The sequence below is a fragment of the Doryrhamphus excisus genome, unplaced genomic scaffold, assembly GCF_030265055.1.
Source record: "Doryrhamphus excisus isolate RoL2022-K1 unplaced genomic scaffold, RoL_Dexc_1.0 HiC_scaffold_27, whole genome shotgun sequence".
Lineage (NCBI taxonomy): Eukaryota > Metazoa > Chordata > Actinopteri > Syngnathiformes > Syngnathidae > Doryrhamphus > Doryrhamphus excisus.
Window position 1 is genome coordinate 483,463 of NW_026652245.1, and position 11,937 is coordinate 495,399.

At 48.1% G+C, this 11,937-nt stretch overlaps 3 non-coding genes across 3 annotated transcripts; all 3 read right to left on the reverse strand.

The window, feature by feature from the left end:
- Positions 1–790: 790 nt before the first annotated feature.
- On the reverse strand, positions 791–871 carry trnas-cga (transfer RNA serine (anticodon CGA)). The gene has a single exon. It is a non-coding gene; the product is annotated as a tRNA-Ser (tRNA).
- A 992-nt stretch (positions 872–1,863) lies between these two features.
- trnan-guu (transfer RNA asparagine (anticodon GUU)) lies at positions 1,864–1,937 on the reverse strand. The gene has a single exon. It is a non-coding gene; the product is annotated as a tRNA-Asn (tRNA).
- Positions 1,938–3,490: 1,553 nt separating this feature from the next.
- On the reverse strand, positions 3,491–3,564 carry trnat-agu (transfer RNA threonine (anticodon AGU)). Its single transcript has one exon. It is a non-coding gene; the product is annotated as a tRNA-Thr (tRNA).
- Positions 3,565–11,937: the final 8,373 nt, after the last annotated feature.

Genomic DNA, 11,937 nt, shown 5'->3' on the forward strand with positions numbered 1-11,937 from the left:
TGACGAAAGGCGACTGGCTCCCAGTTGCATGGGGACGACACTCCCGACGTCATCAGACGGCGCTCCGATGCTGGAGCAGGGAGGGAGGAGTGGTGCCAGAAGAGCCCCAGGAGGTGGGATTTGGAGCCGACGTGTGGGTCGGCGAGGCTCCGCCCTCCGCTGTGCGCTGCGCTCCCGCAGCCGGTTGTCGAGTCGAATGGATAGCGACAGAGAGCGGCTGGAATGACATGGCGCTGCGGAGCGCATATCGGGCGAGCCTCAGCCAACAAGTGCAAGATGAGCTGGCCGCTCGGGATGAGACCCAGACGCTGAGGCTCGCCCGATACGCGTTTCGTAGCGCCTTGTCATTCCAGCAGCTCTCTGCCGCTATCCCGGTTAGCTCAGTTGGTCAGCGTGTGGTGCTCATAACGCCAAGGTCATGGGTTTGACCCCCCGTACTGGCCACTCTTCTTTATGTGCTCCAGGAACAACAAAAGGGCGACAACCCACTGGCCCCCATATCCAGCATCACACCACCCACCCACCTGTGAAACACCCTCGACAAGGCCGCTGAAAGACCGGGGAGAGGTAAAGAAAACAGCATGTCAAAGCAGAGTGGCAACAAAACTCTCGGCCACCGAGACTGCAAGAAGCAGATCAATGGGGACAGTGGACCCCATTATCCTCTACCCAAAATTTAGACCTCCAAAGTAGAGAATGCGGACTGTGAAAGGACAACACCCGGCCCTCATAACCAACAGTACTCCACCACAAGGTAAACAGCATGGCGGCAACAAATGCCCAGCCAAAGCGTCACAGACAGGATTCCAACCTGTGCGGGGAAACCCATTGGATTTCGAGTCCAACGCCTTAACCTCTCGGCCACCGTGACTCCTTGGAAAAGACCAATGGGGGCAGGTGACCCCATTGTCCTAGAACCAAAATTTTGCTGATGTCAAGGATCAGCTGGCAACATGTGCATGGGAGGAAGACACATGGTTTGTGTGAGGGGCTACACAAGTCTTTCCACTTCTAGTTAAAAGCCAGGCACCTCACATTGTTTCCATAAAGTACCAAGTGATTGTCCTGTTGCCCTTGTATTTTGTGGGCAAAAAGGAGGCGTTTGCAAGCGGACCTCAGACCCTATCACTGGTCACCTGAACAGGGACTTGAATCCCGGACACTCAGATCAAAAGTCTAATGTTCAGGTGACTGGCTCAAACTTTGTCTTGTCTGACCACTCTTTTGTCCGGAAGATATTTGGCTAATGTGGTCTGTTTTCTTAAACCTGCAAATGTCCAAATACACAAGGGTATTGTCTTTGTAGGGAGCATTGTAGTACATGTGACATGTATACTACATATGACATCAGAAATGATGGGTCTTTATTCAACAGAAGAAGAACAACATTTCTTTTAAATAACAGCATAGGAGCTGCTGAAACACAGAGAAGGCACTGCTGGGATTTGAACCCAGGATCTCCTGTTTACTAGACAAGTCTGTCAAAAAATCACAACAGTATCTTGTAACAGTAAGAGGTGTCTTCTCTTAAGGGCCCCTGCTTACCAGTTGATGGGGTTTGACTTGATTCCTTTTAACATAAAAGCATTCTGTCGTCTCTTAATCTATAATCCTGGCTGGCGCTTTTGCAAAAGCTAATATTTTCAAGCAGAGCTTCTGTGTTTCACCAGACCTGTGCAGAAACAAACTGAAATCTGTGACTTGATCAACCTAACTTCTGATCAAATGTGTTAGACCATGGAAGCTGGAATGTGCTTTTGAAAAGTCATTGACACGCAGTTTGCCAATTTGGAACCACACAAGTGCTGTGCAAGAGTGGAGCGCAAACATGAATGAACAGTGACACTGGTGACATCCAGAGAACGTCCCTGGGTGGGCTCGAACCACCAGCCTCCCGGTTAACAGCCGAGCGCGCTGACCGATTGCGCCACAGAGACGGACACACTGCCAACTTCTGTTCAGTTGAAGCCATACTAACGCATGCTATGCGTCCAGCATGCCCTTTGTTTTGGATGTGACTCGCACCTTCTGGTGTAACAATCGAGGCATTGCAAACCAGGACACCAGCTTTACTCTTTGATGAACGCAAAGTATTTTTGGGTACAATCCAGGGGTCTTGTGCTCTCAGGGAAATGGCTCTGTCCTTTTTCAACATGAGTTGAGACGAAATGTATTAAAATAGACAGACTGCATTGGTCACTCAATCAGAATTTCTCCGTTTGCCAATTTCAGACTGCGTGACAAAGAATCAAGTCAAACTCCATCGACAGGATGGACAGGGGACAACAAAGCAGGGAAGATAAGGGATATGGAGGAGAGGGGAAAGATGAGACCGCCTTTGTTAAGAGCCAGAGAAGAAGCTCTCATCTCTGCAAGGTCAAGTACAGTATGCCAGAAGATTTTACCTTGTGAGTTGTCCTCATTCAACAACGGCCTGGATAGCTCAGTTGGTAGCGCATCAGACTTTTAATCTGAGGGTCCAGAGATCAAGTCCCTGTTCAGGCGGTGAAGGTAGGCCCCTTCCCTGAATAACTTGTTTAAGTAAACCTTTGCGATCTTCCAGGACTGTGGGTAAACGCCATTCTCAATAATTAAATTGAAGATACAGTGCGAGACAGGCACTTTGACCAGCTTAGCCACAGCGCCAGCTGTGCATCTGGCACCAACACAAAAACAGTTCGCCAATGGGGAAAAATGTTCATACAAGGGAGGGAGTCCAAAGTCCAACACGTGTGAATTGACAGTCCCTGGGTGGGCTCAAACCACCAACCTCTCAGTTAACAGCCAAACGCGCTGACCAATTGCGTGACAGAGACTACAACAGCACACAAGGAATAACTTGTTTAAGTAAACCTTTTCGACCTAGCACCTTTGCGATCTTCCAGGACTGTGGGTAAACACAATTCTCAATAATTAAATTGAAGATATGAGTTTCTCATGGAACACAAGGAGTGAGAGGTTCAGTCATCACTGGGAACTTTGGAAGTGTAGTCACCTTAAGTCAGGTCTGCTTTGGTGAACTTCAGAGGCATCATGACCAGTCTGCATCAAAACATTATCTGAAATCCTGTGGCAGGTTTCTGGCATTGGTTCTTAATTCAGTTGCCATCCCTGATAGATGGTATTGGTAATGGTAATCATGCCCGCATGGCAGGCGAGTCTCTTTGCTTGTCTGACGTCTGTGTCGCATCCTGATTGGCTGGCAGCAAATGTCTGAGAATTCTACCACTGAACCACCAATGCCACGTGGGGACACACTGTAAGAGAAAAAAAATTCAACTGTCAAGTGGATGAGCCTCTGCAAAGTGGCGCTGAATGACAAAACATCACAATGTCATACTCTTTGGATTCAAGCACCTTCTGGCGTAATGGGATCCACAACAATCATGTCAGCTGTGGATGCAACGTCAATTCGTTCTTGAAGGGCAAGTGACAAAAAGAAGTACATGGTTCAGAAATCAGCTGCCAAAGTTTCACTGACCAAGCACCCAGGCACTGCTGGGATTTGAACCCAGGATCACCTGTTTACTAGACAGGCACTTTGACCAGCTTAGCCACAGTGCCAGCTGTGTATCTGGCACCAACACAAAAACAGTTCGTCAATGGGGAAAAATGGTCATACAAGGAACAGAGTCCAAAGTCCAACACATGTGTGAATTGAGAGTCCCTGTCAGGTTCAAACTCCTCCAGGTCTCTGGTGGTGAAGAAGGGGAAAGTCACAGACCAGTTTCGCTTCTCAGTCAGAGGCACCCAGATTCCATCGGTGGGGGAGAAGCCAGTTAAGAGCCTGGGCAAGATCTATGACTGTACCTTGAAGGACACCGGAGCACTCCAAGCAACATCAGAGGAGTTGGGAACCTGGCTGACCGCAGTGGATAAGTCAGGATTACCAAGTTTACCAAGTTTAAAGCCTGGATCTACCAACACGGTATCCTGCCACGCCTACTCTGGCCGCTGCTGGTCTACAATGTGCCACTGACCACCGTCAAGGGCTTCGAGAGGAAGGTCAGCTGTTTCCTGCGGAAGTGGTTGGGCTTACCGCGAAGCCTCAGCACCATCGCCTTGTACGGGAGGAGCAACAAGCTGAAACTGCCCTTAACTTAACACTATAATCATTGTATTTACATTTTATTCTAACATTTCCCTCCTGTTTATCACACATTTTCTGTTTGCAGTCCCTCCTAGGCTCTCCTCTCGGTTTTCACCTAGCAGGTCATTGTTAGGGTTAAACCCAAAACATTATCACCAACTGTGAAAGAAGACACAAAGACGTGAGATATAGGCTTGCAAGGAGAGTGATCAGAGACTGTTCAGTAACATTCATCCAACCTACTCTGAAAAACAGTCCCTGCTCCCCTTCTTTTATTAAAGTTTAGGTGTGCCCTATTACATAGGTCTCAATCGTCTAAGGGAGGGGGAACAGTTCACACGGTTGAGACTGGTTTCAACATCAAGCAAGCATATTTTGAGAAAGCAAAGCAGAGACAGATAGTTCAAGGATATCAAGAGAAAGCAAAGAGAAAGCAGTGTCTAAAGGAATGTGATGCTCTATGCAAGCGTGTGATCTATGTGCATGTAATAGTAACTTGGATAATATGAAGAATGTGATTACATGATATTAACTTGGATAATATGAAGCAAGCTTATTAAATGTGAGTACATGATATATTCAGTTTTATTCCAACAGTCATCTATGTCAGAAATTGTGCTTACACCTGAACGGAAGTGTTCTCGTCGTCTGAGTCAAAGTACTTGTCTTGGTCAGGAAACAAGTCAGGGGCATGTCCATGATGGCTATCTGAGTCGTCACTGTCATCGCTGCCACCTGCCACCAGTAGGGGGTACATTTCATTTACCTTGTTGTAATTGGTGCCATGGCTAAATCCACAGTCCATGTGATTGTAACCTTCAGGATAGGGATACAACAACATCCACATAAGGCACACAAAAGAAGGGCAACAGCGAGTGCAATAAGCACGGACATCACATAAGGAGACCATTGTCCCACAAGTTTTCTCCAGTCACCGAACATCTCAGTGTCAACACCAGTGTTCCTTCATCTTGGTGTTTAGCACCTTTAAACCAGAAATCGCACGCAACAGCATTCCTGTGGAATCTGTATTGTTGGGGATGGACATGCCACATTGGTCGCCAAGCATGGCGCACACTCCTTGCTGATGTGCCAGCAGTCCATCCAAGGCGATACGATTCTGGAAGGCCATGAGTGACGTGGCATGGAGTTGTTCTCCAATTGCTGTGAGTCCGGCCTCGGTGTAGTTCCCAAGCTTTTGTATGTTATAGTGGAGGTAGTTAATCCTATCCGCATTTTTGTTAACTGTTATCCATGGGATAATACTTTTCAAACCTGATGCAACCTGATTTACTAGTTTGTATTCGTCTGGTACCCCTCGTGGCACGCTGATGGCATCGATGTCGGTGGGATTGTCTTGCATCATCCAGTCGGGGGCTGGAACTTCTCTCTTCCTTTGGAAGTAGTTTGGGATGTGGTGTTTATCTGCTTCAATGATAGCACTTAGTAACATGTCAACATTCATAGGGTAAATAGATACTGGAATCAGTAATGTCACTACTGCACATGTTCCGGTCATGTTATAAACGATGTCATCGAGGTATTCGTCCTCGCACCACTATCACACGTCTGCTCTAAAGTACTAAGTTGATGGGGGTGTGTTTCCTCCTTCTGTGTTGTAGGTAGCTTGATTTTTTTTACATGTCTACAATATTTGAACTCAACGTGACCTACATTTTTTTGCGGTTCCTTTTAGCTGTACACTGGTGAAATTTGCTCGGGCTACTTTAGTAGAGAATGGTGGGGGCCTTTTTGTCTCATTGACTACTGGGAATATAGTGTTTATATCATATAAACATTCTCGACAAAAACATTCTAATATTCTGAACATGATGGTGACAGTGTGGACATTTTTGTCATTACTTCAGGGACTCAAGTAGCATTGATCAGTGCTGGTACAATCTGGAGAAGTGGGGTCATGGTCATACATGCAACACAACTAATATTTTTAACATAGTTTGCTGCACTTTTTGCTGCTTGTTCAATGTTTAAAACCCAGTTGTTAAAAGTTCCTGAAATGGTTCCATGGTGATGCCTTCCATTTTTACTATTGGATTCATTACAATAATCATATAGACATAAACATTTATTAATTATTATATTATTTATAGCTTAACCCGACTACAATAGTTATTGTTAAGCCGGGGGACATTTTGGTTACTGTTTCATTTTTGTGCCATTCTGCTACAGTGCCCTCAAAACCAGGATGCATTGTTGGGTTTTCTGGCCAAGGGTATGTGCTATAATCTTCACTGCTCAGCACGATGCCCCAGAGTCTAGGACTCTGAAGTCCCCTGCGTCACAGACGGGTCTTTACCTTCCTCGTCAGACTCCCGAACAATGACTAGTTTACAATGCGATTGATGTACCTCTTTTTGCAATTTCAATGTCGTCAATGTCGTTAACAATACTTGATAAGGTCCTTCCCACTTGGAAAAGTGTCAGTGTTTTCTTTTTACACTTATAAAACAATAAAGTCCATGTGTATTACTTGAAATAAATATTGTGGTTTTTGAAATTGGCCACACCGAGGTCGGAAGCTGCCCTGGGCTTTGTGTTTTGCACACATTAAACACGCTCTACAAATTTTTTGGAATAAGAATTAAATTCATACATAGTAAAGTGGGTGTTAATAGTGTGGCACATCCCTCCTGTTGAAACATGTGCAAAACCATGGCTCAAAATAGCGTCCCACTTATGCAAATTTTTTGGCAAGATTGTTTTATTATCTGTCGACATATTAACCTTTTTGTCCAGGGTTGCTTTATTCCTAAGACAGTGGTCAATTCCTTGCTTTGGACTCTGTTGTTGCATGTCTGCCAGAATCTCAAAGTCTACTTGTAATTTTTTAGTGTTAAGATGGTTCAGTTCCTTTAGTGCTGCTTGTTTTATCATTTTATCAGCGAACGCATTTCCTAAGGATATCGGATCAGTATTATTTGTAATATGTGTCATGCATTTACATACAGCAATTTGTTTTGGCAATTGCACTGCTTCTAGTAATGCTGTTAGTAATCCGTCATGAGTTACTGGTTTTCCCGTTGATGTTATCATACCTCTGTTTTGCCAATATTGTGCAAAGGTATGTACTGTTGAATATACATATTGGCTATCAGTATAAATTGTCACCTTTTGACCTTTCATTAATTTGCATGCTTCTGTAAGCGCTACTAATTCTGCTGCTTGCACAGAATAAGAGGATGGTAAATGTTCTGCTTCCAACACCATATCTTGTGTAACAACTGCATAGCCTGTTATTGTTTGTCCAAAATTATTTTTCTTCAAGGAACCATCTTCAAAATCTCCTCTTTTTGTTAGTGCCTGATCTAATATGTCTGGTCTACACTTTGCAGTTTGTGTTGTTAGTTCATAACAATCATGTGGTTGGCCTTCCTCAGGGAGTGGTAGAAGGGTAGCTAGGTTGAGCGTGGTGCATCGCTCAAGTGTTAAATGTGGTTGGGACAAAAGTGTTGCCATGCAAGACAGATGTCCAGCAGGAGACAAAAATGTCACGTTAGTCTGTAATAGCAGGGTGGAAACCGCATGAGGTACTTTCAGTACGAGTAGATGGAATAATACAATGGTTGCACTTGTTTCCACGGCTATAGATGCTGCTATTACAGCCCGCACACAAGGTTATGTAAGACCTTTACAATCTACTGTTTGTATAAATGTTTTGCTGTAATCAGGTAGTGCTAGAATCGTACTTCCTACCAGTATATATATATATTTTTTTTTTGAACACAGAATGCTTTTTCTGCCTCATTCGTATTTACGTTTGCAAAAAAAAACAAATATATATATATATATATATATATATATATATATATATATATATATATATTGGGGTGTTCAGCCCTTATATGGTGATTTTTTTTCTTTCGAAATTTGAAGCGGCTAAGTGCTGAATCGGTTCCATTTCGTAAAACCATTAACTGAGCAAAATAACAGCTTTTTTCACACACGCATTCCCGTGCCTCACTATACCCAGGTATGTGATAACAACGTTGTACCAGTACCAGGTGCCCACTGAAGGACGAAGTTGCATGCACTGCCAGCCGAGCCCAGTCCAGTTTGCTGCCCCTAGGCGAAAGCTCCTATAGTCCGCTGCCACAGGGGCGAGAAGCCGATGCCTTTATTGTCACATTACACATAGGTAGACACCATTACACGCAGCCAATGCCATTACCATGTGTTGCTATAGTGTGAAGGTGCGTTCACTGTACATGCTGTTAACTCGTAAAGTAACTGTTTTGTTTGCGTGTTCTGTTTGTTCTCTGTTCAGTATGCACACTCGGCATACTAAACACGGACCAACAAGGCCAGAATGGTGTCACTACAGACCATCGGATCGGTTCACGAAGGATTTTTTGGTTGGCTGGTACTCCTGACGGTGATGCTGAACCACTCGGAAGATGAACTGCCGCTCCTCTTCAGACTTGGTAAGAGCCACGTTGTAGTCTGTGGCGAGCTTTACAGCTCGTTCAGCGGCGTCATTGACCACCTTTAGTGCTGCCAGAGCCTGAGGCATGATCTCCAGGTCCTCCAGAGTTCGCGGCGTGTCGACCATCAACTTCAAGAATAGGTTCTGAGACCGTTGTGTGACGAACAGACTTAACTTCAAGTCAGCTGTTTTTGGACCAGCCTTCACGTTGAGGTTCACCCGACGGAGGTCCTTCTTTGTTGGCGGCACAGATGCCATGTTCTCCAGCATCTCCTTCTTCTCGTCCGGCGACACCTTCTTGGAGAACAGGGCAAGACCAACGAGATCCTCGCTCAGGTACCATAAGTGGCCCTTTACTTTCTGCATCGCCTTCCCCGCCACGTCAGCATCGACCAGTTGACCATAGGCTTCGATTTCCTTCACTAGAAGCAGGTCGTTGATCGGAGCGTCCGCGGCGTAGGGAGCCTCGAACCAGTGGCGCACATAGACAGAGACCAGGAAGGTACACAACCACTGGATGGCCTGTTCCTGGTGCTTGCTGATGGCGAAGTTCGCTGCTTCCTTCAGCTGCCGTCGGAAGAGGCATATCTTCAGACAGTAAAGCCCCTTTGCCATCCAGCGGGCTCGGTGGTAGGCTCCAGGTCGGCGGAATGCCATCTTGGTCTTCTTCCCCAAGTAGGCCAGTGTCAGGTTCAGCAGCTCCAGGTAGTCGTCCCTGGTTTCGGCCTTCTCCCAACTCTGCCATGTGATGACGGCATGCCAGGAAGAGGAGTCGGGATCCAATAGCTCGCTCCACTACAGCACAAGCGCCACCGTGAACGCCTGTGTTGGCAGCTGTCGTATCAAAGCAGAGTCCCGCCAGCCAAGGTTTGACTTGAGGCCATTCTTTACAAAACCTTCAGGATTGCTCCTCCCATGGCCACGCCAGTCCCTGCCGGGATGGAGGGGACGGACAAAATCTTCTCCAGACCCATTCCTGTCACCACAATCGCCAAGCGATCGCTTCGCCCACCCTCAGGATCCGGGAGGAGCTTGCCGTCGAAGTGGAGGATCAGGGGGACTTCTGGTTTGAACTCTTCTTGAAGGCTCTTCCCCAGTTCAGTACGCACCTCTTTTCTAGCTTCATGGAGTGATCCAACAGACAGAGTCAGTTCTCCAACGTTGACCCCCGCAGCCATGAGGGCAGGAGTGGCCCTCGTGGATACCCCGGCTCGGTCGCAGGAAGCAACGAAGAGTGGATCATCGATGACGCGGCGCCGATTGACTGACGGCCCTGGCTGAGGTTCATTCCCCAGGGGTGATACTCATCGTCGTCGTGATCGTCTTCAGATGAAGTGGCTTGAGATCGCTCACACTCAACCGCTGATTTGGCCAAAAGTCTGTCGATTTCACTCTTCGACTTCCAGCGACGCCTCTCGAGGTCCTTTTGTTTCTTGTCTTTTGCCTTGATTCTCGCCTCGTACTTCTTATCAGATCCACCTAGGAACATCACCCGGGCACCGCGTTGATCCCTCAGGAAGTCCCTGTCTTCTTGAATTTCAATGTGGGACATCACGTTCCCTTTGGCGATGTCGAAAAGACCTAGACAATACTTATTGTACTCTGCTTCTTTCTTTTCCTGTGCTTCCCCTCCCCTGTGTCACGCCGAGGAGAGGGTAAGACCCAAGAGAAGCACGCAGGCAGGAGTAGTTTGCAATAAAAGGTCTTTATTGCCTCCTCAAAAAGCAGGATAGTGACAACAAAAAACTATGGTGCAAAAATGGAGAGCAAACAGAAAAGGCACCACGAAAAAGACTAGCAAGGCTATACAAAACTAACTTCTTAGTGCAGGTAGGGAGCAGCTACCTGGCTGGCAGGAAGGCGTCGGGCAGGAGACTATGTGGTGGTGGAAAAGACGGAAAAAGGCTCAGGTCCAAACAGGCAAGTGGCGTGCGTCCATGTGGAACAATACTACGACGCCTTCCTGCTGCCACAGGTGTGCCTAAATGGAAGGTGGTGATTGAGAACACCTGTGGCTGGCCGGGTAGCTCCTCCCATCAGGGCGAACTGGGGCCTGAGGGGAGAGAGAGAGCATGAGTGACAGGCAAGTGCAAATGGTGACAAAACCAGTAGGCTGCTCCAGGAGCAGTAAGATGGTGTCACGCAATGGCGTGACAGTATTCCCCCCTCCCAACTAACCGGGCGGGCCTACCGGGTTACCTGGTTTATCGGGAAATCTCTGATAAAAGTCGGAGATGAGGGACGGGTCAAGGATAAGGGCGCGCGAAACCCACGAACGCTCCTCGGGGCCGTAACCCTCCCAGTCTATGAGAAATTGCACCCCTCTGCCACGCCTCCTGGCGTCGAGGATGGACTTAACAGAGAATGCCGGATGGCCGTCTAGAAGCCGGGGGGGTGGTGGAGGCACGGGTGGAGGGCTAAGCTCGCAGGAGGCAACTGGCTTCAGGAGGGACACGTGAAACACTGGGTATCTCTTGATGGACGGAGGGAGTTTGAGCCTGGACACAGGGACACAGGGTTGATCATGCGCACCACCTCGAAGGGACCAATGAACCGAGGGGACAGCTTCCTGGATCCACCAGCCAACGTGAGGTCCCGAGACGACAACCAAACCCTCTGACCGGGCCTGTAGTCAGGAGCTGGTCTGCGGTGACGATCGGCCAACCTCTGGTTACGTCTGGATGACCGCACAAGTGCTGCCCGAGTGTCTCGCCATACCCGGTGAACACGGCGTAGCAGGGAGGCCACCGAGGACACGGAGGACTCCGCCTCTTGGGTGGGAAACAGGGGTGGCTGGAATCCTTGGGCGACGTGAAAAGGAGAGCGGCCCGTAGAGGAGCAAACGAGGGTGTTGTGGGCGTACTCCACCCACGGCAGGTGGAGGGACCAGGAAGTGGGGTGCTGGTGGCATACACACCGCAGGGCTGCCTCCAAGTCCTGGTTTGCTCGCTCCGTCTGGCCATTGGTCTGTGGGTGGTATCCAGAGGAGAGGCTCGCTGTGGCTCCCAGAGACTTGCAGAATGACCTCCAAGTGGCTGCTGCAAATTGCGGACCCCTGTCCGATACCACGTCCAGTGGAATGCCATGGATACGCACCACATGTTGGACCAAGAGTTGGGCTGTCTGCATGGAGGATGGCAGCTTGCGGAGCGGAATGAAGTGAGCGGATTTCGAGAATCTGTCGACGAATGTGAGAATGACGGTGAAGCCCTTCGAAGCCGGTAGTCCAGTGACGAAGTCCATGGCCACGTGAGACCACGGGCGGGAGGGAATGGGAAGGGGCCGCAACAACCCCGCCGATGCCAGACTAGAAGACTTGTTCCGAGCGCAGGTGGTGCAGGCCGCTACGAACCGCCTGATGTCGGAGTGCAGGGATGGCCACCAGAACCTCTGAGCAAGCAAA